This window comes from Cucurbita maxima, unplaced genomic scaffold (assembly GCF_002738345.1).
Source record: "Cucurbita maxima cultivar Rimu unplaced genomic scaffold, Cmax_1.0 Cma_Scf01604, whole genome shotgun sequence".
Classification (NCBI taxonomy): Eukaryota; Viridiplantae; Streptophyta; class Magnoliopsida; order Cucurbitales; family Cucurbitaceae; genus Cucurbita; species Cucurbita maxima.
In genome coordinates, this window is record NW_019273620.1 from 1 (window position 1) to 4,278 (window position 4,278).

A 4,278-nucleotide genomic window follows, 5' to 3' on the forward strand; every position below is an offset into this window, starting at 1 on the left:
TTTCAATTTCTCCCAGTTCTTTTCTTCCTTTCTCTACAAATGAGAACCTCCCCCGCTCACGCCCATCGCGTTTCGATCATGCCGCCCCGCATGCATTAAATCCGATTTTGTGCGCATGGCATGTCGGTGCGATCATACCAGCACTAATGCACCGGATCCCATCAGAACTCCGCAGTTAAGCGTGCTTGGGCGAGAGTAGTACTAAGTTGGGTGACCACTTGGGAAGTCCTCGTGTTGCACCCTTTTTTTTCTTTCAATTTCTCCCAGTTCTTTTCTTCCTTTCTCTACAAATGAGAACCTCCCCCGCTCACGCCCATCGCGTTTCGATCATGCCGCCCCGCATGCGTTAAATCCGATTTTGTGCGCATGGCATGTCGGGTGCGATCATACCAGCACTAATGCACCGGATCCCATCAGAACTCCGCAGTTAAGCGCGCTTGGGCGAGAGTAGTACTAAGTTGGGTGACCACTTGGGAAGTCTTCGTGTTGCACCCCTTTTTTTCTTTCAATTTCAATTTCTCCCAGTTCTTTTCTTCCTTTCTCTACAAATGAGAACCTCCCCCGCCCATCGCGTTTCGATCATGCCGCCCCGCATGCGTTAAATCCGATTTTGTGCGCATGGCATGTCGGGTGCGATCATACCAGCACTAATGCACCGGATCCCATCAGAACTCCGCAGTTAAGCGTGCTTGGGCGAGAGTAGTACTAAGTTGGGTGACCACTTGGGAAGTCCTCGTGTTGCACCCCTTTTTTTCTTTCAATTTCTCCCAGTTCTTTTCTTCCTTTCTCTACAAATGAGAACCTCCCCCGCTCACGCCCATCATGTTTCGATCATGCCGCCCCGCATGCGTTAAATCCGATTTTGTGCGCATGGCATGTCGGGTGCGATCATACCAGCACTAATGCACCGGATCCCATCAGAACTCCGCAGTTAAGCGTACTTGGGCGAGAGTAGTACTAAGTTGGGTGACCACTTGGGAAGTCCTCGTGTTGCACCCCTTTTGGAAGTCCTCGTGTTGCACCCCTTTTTTTCTTTCAATTTCTCCCAGTTCTTTTCTTCCTTTCTCTACAAATGAGAACCCCTCCCCCACTCACGCCCATTGCGTTTCGATCATGCCGCCCCGCATGCGTTAAATCCGATTTTGTGCGCATGGCATGTCGGGTGCGATCATACCAGCACTAATGCACCGGATCCCATCAGAACTCCGCAGTTAAGCGTGCTTGGGCGAGAGTAGTACTAAGTTGGGTGACCACTTGGGAAGTCCTCGTGTTGCACCCCTTTTTTTCTTTCAATTTCTCCCAGTTCTTTTCTTCCTTTCTCTACAAATGAGAACCCCTCCCCCGCTCACGCCCATCGCGTTTCGATCATGCCGCCCCGCATGCGTTAAATCCGATTTTGTGCGCATGGCATGTCGGGTGCGATCATACCAGCACTAATGCACCGGATCCCATCAGAACTCCGCAGTTAAGCGTGCTTGGGCGAGAGTAGTACTAAGTTGGGTGACCACTTGGGAAGTCCTCGTGTTGCACCCCTTTTTTTCTTTCAATTTCTCCCAGTTCTTTTCTTCCTTTCTCTACAAATGAGAACCCCTCCCCCGCTCACGCCCATCGCGTTTCGATCATGCCGCCCCGCATGCGTTAAATCCGATTTTGTGCGCATGGCATGTCGGGTGCGATCATACCAGCACTAATGCACCGGATCCCATCAGAACTCCGCAGTTAAGCGTGCTTGGGCGAGAGTAGTACTAAGTTGGGTGACCACTTGGGAAGTCCTCGTGTTGCACCCCTTTTTTTCTTTCAATTTCTCCCAGTTCTTTTCTTCCTTTCTCTACAAATGAGAACCTCCCCCGCTCACGCCCATCGCGTTTCGATCATGCCGCCCCGCATGCGTTAAATCCGATTTTGTGCGCATGGCATGTCGGGTGCGATCATACCAGCACTAATGCACCGGATCCCATCAGAACTCCGCAGTTAAGCGTGCTTGGGCGAGAGTAGTACTAAGTTGGGTGACCACTTGGGAAGTCCTCGTGTTGCACCCCTTTTTTTCTTTCAATTTCTCCCAGTTCTTTTCTTCCTTTCTCTACAAATGAGAACCTCCCCCGCTCACGCCCATCGCGTTTCGATCATGCCGCCCCGCATGCGTTAAATCCGATTTTGTGCGCATGGCATGTCGGGTGCGATCATACCAGCACTAATGCACCGGATCCCATCAGAACTCCGCAGTTAAGCGTGCTTGGGCGAGAGTAGTACTAAGTTGGGTGACCACTTGGGAAGTCCTCGTGTTGCACCCCTTTTTTTCTTTCAATTTCTCCCAGTTCTTTTCTTCCTTTCTCTACAAATGAGAACCTCCCCCGCTCACGCCCATCGCGTTTCGATCATGCCGCCCCGCATGCGTTAAATCCGATTTTGTGCGCATGGCATGTCGGGTGCGATCATACCAGCACTAATGCACCGGATCCCATCAGAACTCCGCAGTTAAGCGTGCTTGGGCGAGAGTAGTACTAAGTTGGGTGACCACTTGGGAAGTCCTCGTGTTGCACCCCTTTTTTTCTTTCAATTTCTCCCAGTTCTTTTCTTCCTTTCTCTACAAATGAGAACCTCCCCCGCTCACGCCCATCGCGTTTCGATCATGCCGCCCCGCATGCGTTAAATCCGATTTTGTGCGCATGGCATGTCGGGTGCGATCATACCAGCACTAATGCACCGGATCCCATCAGAACTCCGCAGTTAAGCGTGGTTGGGCGAGAGTAGTACTAAGTTGGGTGACCACTTGGGAAGTCCTAGTGTTGCACCCCTTTTTTTCTTTCAATTTCTCCCAGTTCTTTTCTTCCTTTCTCTACAAATGAGAACCCCTCCCCCGCTCACGCCCATCGCGTTTCGATCATGCCGCCCCGCATGCGTTAAATCCGATTTTGTGCGCATGGCATGTCGGGTGCGATCATACCAGCACTAATGCACCGGATCCCATCAGAACTCCGCAGATAAGCGTGGTTGGGCGAGAGTAGTACTAAGTTGGGTGACCACTTGGGAAGTCCTCGTGTTGCACCCCTTTTTTTCTTTCAATTTCTCCCAGTTCTTTTCTTCCTTTCTCTACAAATGAGAACCCCTCCCCCGCTCACGCCCATCGCGTTTCGATCATGCCGCCCCGCATGCGTTAAATCCGATTTTGTGCGCATGGCATGTCGGTGCGATCATACCAGCACTAATGCACCGGATCCCATCAGAACTCCGCAGTTAAGCGTGGTTGGGCGAGAGTAGTACTAAGTTGGGTGACCACTTGGGAAGTCCTCGTATTGCACCCCTTTTTTTCTTTCAATTTCTCCCAGTTCTTTTCTTCCTTTCTCTACAAATGAGAACCCCTCCCCCGCTCACGCCCATCGCGTTTCGATCATGCCGCCCCGCATGCGTTAAATTCGATTTNAGTTCTTTTCTTCCTTTCTCTACAAATGAGAACCTCCCCCGCTCACGCCCATCGCGTTTCGATCATGCCGCCCCGCATGCGTTAAATCCGATTTTGTGCGCATGGCACGTCGGGTGCGATCATACCAGCACTAATGCACCGGATCCCATCAGAACTCCGCAGTGAAGCGTGCTTGGGCGAGAGTAGTACTAAGTTGGGTGACCACTTGGGAAGTCCTCGTGTTGCACCCCTTTTTTTCTTTCAATTTCTCCCAGTTCTTTTCTTCCTTTCTCTACAAATGAGAACCTCCCCCGCTCACGCCCATCGCGTTTCGATCATGCCGCCCCGCATGCGTTAAATCCGATTTTGTGCGCATGGCATGTCGGGTGCGATCATACCAGCACTAATGCACTGGATCCCATCAGAACTCCGCAGTTAAGCGTGCTTGGGTGAGAGTAGTACTAAGTTGGGTGACCACTTGGGAAGTCCTCGTGTTGCACCCCTTTTTTTCTTTCAATTTCTCCCAGTTCTTTTCTTCCTTTCTCTACAAATGAGAACCTCCCCCGCTCACGCCCATCGCGTTTCGATCATGCCGCCCCGCATGCGTTAAATCCGATTTTGTGCGCATGGCATGTCGGGTGCGATCATACCAGCACTAATGCACCGGATCCCATCAGAACTCCGCAGTTAAGCGTGCTTGGGCGAGAGTAGTCCTAAGTTGGGTGACCACTTCGGAAGTCCTCGTGTTGCAGACCACTTGGGAAGTCCTCGTGTTGCACCCCTTTTTTTCTTTCAATTTCTCCCAGTTCTTTTCTTCCTTTCTCTACAAATGAGAACCCCTCCCCCGCTCACGCCCATCGCGTTTCGATCATGCCGCC

At 51.4% G+C, this 4,278-nt stretch overlaps 16 non-coding genes across 16 annotated transcripts; all 16 read left to right on the forward strand.

The window, feature by feature from the left end:
* Positions 1-124: 124 nt before the first annotated feature.
* LOC111475464 lies at positions 125-243 on the forward strand. Its single transcript, XR_002716518.1, has one exon. It is a non-coding gene; the product is annotated as a 5S ribosomal RNA (ribosomal RNA).
* Positions 244-376: 133 nt separating this feature from the next.
* LOC111475466 lies at positions 377-495 on the forward strand. Its single transcript, XR_002716520.1, has one exon. It is a non-coding gene; the product is annotated as a 5S ribosomal RNA (ribosomal RNA).
* Positions 496-628: 133 nt separating this feature from the next.
* Positions 629-747, forward strand: LOC111475458. The gene has a single exon (XR_002716513.1). It is a non-coding gene; the product is annotated as a 5S ribosomal RNA (ribosomal RNA).
* A 133-nt stretch (positions 748-880) lies between these two features.
* On the forward strand, positions 881-999 carry LOC111475463. The gene has a single exon (XR_002716517.1). It is a non-coding gene; the product is annotated as a 5S ribosomal RNA (ribosomal RNA).
* Positions 1,000-1,160: 161 nt separating this feature from the next.
* On the forward strand, positions 1,161-1,279 carry LOC111475470. The gene has a single exon (XR_002716524.1). It is a non-coding gene; the product is annotated as a 5S ribosomal RNA (ribosomal RNA).
* A 135-nt stretch (positions 1,280-1,414) lies between these two features.
* On the forward strand, positions 1,415-1,533 carry LOC111475472. Its single transcript, XR_002716526.1, has one exon. It is a non-coding gene; the product is annotated as a 5S ribosomal RNA (ribosomal RNA).
* Positions 1,534-1,668: 135 nt separating this feature from the next.
* On the forward strand, positions 1,669-1,787 carry LOC111475473. The gene has a single exon (XR_002716527.1). It is a non-coding gene; the product is annotated as a 5S ribosomal RNA (ribosomal RNA).
* A 133-nt stretch (positions 1,788-1,920) lies between these two features.
* LOC111475474 lies at positions 1,921-2,039 on the forward strand. Its single transcript, XR_002716528.1, has one exon. It is a non-coding gene; the product is annotated as a 5S ribosomal RNA (ribosomal RNA).
* Positions 2,040-2,172: 133 nt separating this feature from the next.
* LOC111475459 lies at positions 2,173-2,291 on the forward strand. Its single transcript, XR_002716514.1, has one exon. It is a non-coding gene; the product is annotated as a 5S ribosomal RNA (ribosomal RNA).
* A 133-nt stretch (positions 2,292-2,424) lies between these two features.
* LOC111475460 lies at positions 2,425-2,543 on the forward strand. Its single transcript, XR_002716515.1, has one exon. It is a non-coding gene; the product is annotated as a 5S ribosomal RNA (ribosomal RNA).
* A 133-nt stretch (positions 2,544-2,676) lies between these two features.
* On the forward strand, positions 2,677-2,795 carry LOC111475469. The gene has a single exon (XR_002716523.1). It is a non-coding gene; the product is annotated as a 5S ribosomal RNA (ribosomal RNA).
* A 135-nt stretch (positions 2,796-2,930) lies between these two features.
* On the forward strand, positions 2,931-3,049 carry LOC111475467. The gene has a single exon (XR_002716521.1). It is a non-coding gene; the product is annotated as a 5S ribosomal RNA (ribosomal RNA).
* A 134-nt stretch (positions 3,050-3,183) lies between these two features.
* Positions 3,184-3,302, forward strand: LOC111475468. The gene has a single exon (XR_002716522.1). It is a non-coding gene; the product is annotated as a 5S ribosomal RNA (ribosomal RNA).
* A 230-nt stretch (positions 3,303-3,532) lies between these two features.
* On the forward strand, positions 3,533-3,651 carry LOC111475462. Its single transcript, XR_002716516.1, has one exon. It is a non-coding gene; the product is annotated as a 5S ribosomal RNA (ribosomal RNA).
* Positions 3,652-3,784: 133 nt separating this feature from the next.
* On the forward strand, positions 3,785-3,903 carry LOC111475465. The gene has a single exon (XR_002716519.1). It is a non-coding gene; the product is annotated as a 5S ribosomal RNA (ribosomal RNA).
* A 133-nt stretch (positions 3,904-4,036) lies between these two features.
* LOC111475471 lies at positions 4,037-4,155 on the forward strand. Its single transcript, XR_002716525.1, has one exon. It is a non-coding gene; the product is annotated as a 5S ribosomal RNA (ribosomal RNA).
* The last annotated feature ends 123 nt before the right edge of the window (positions 4,156-4,278 follow it).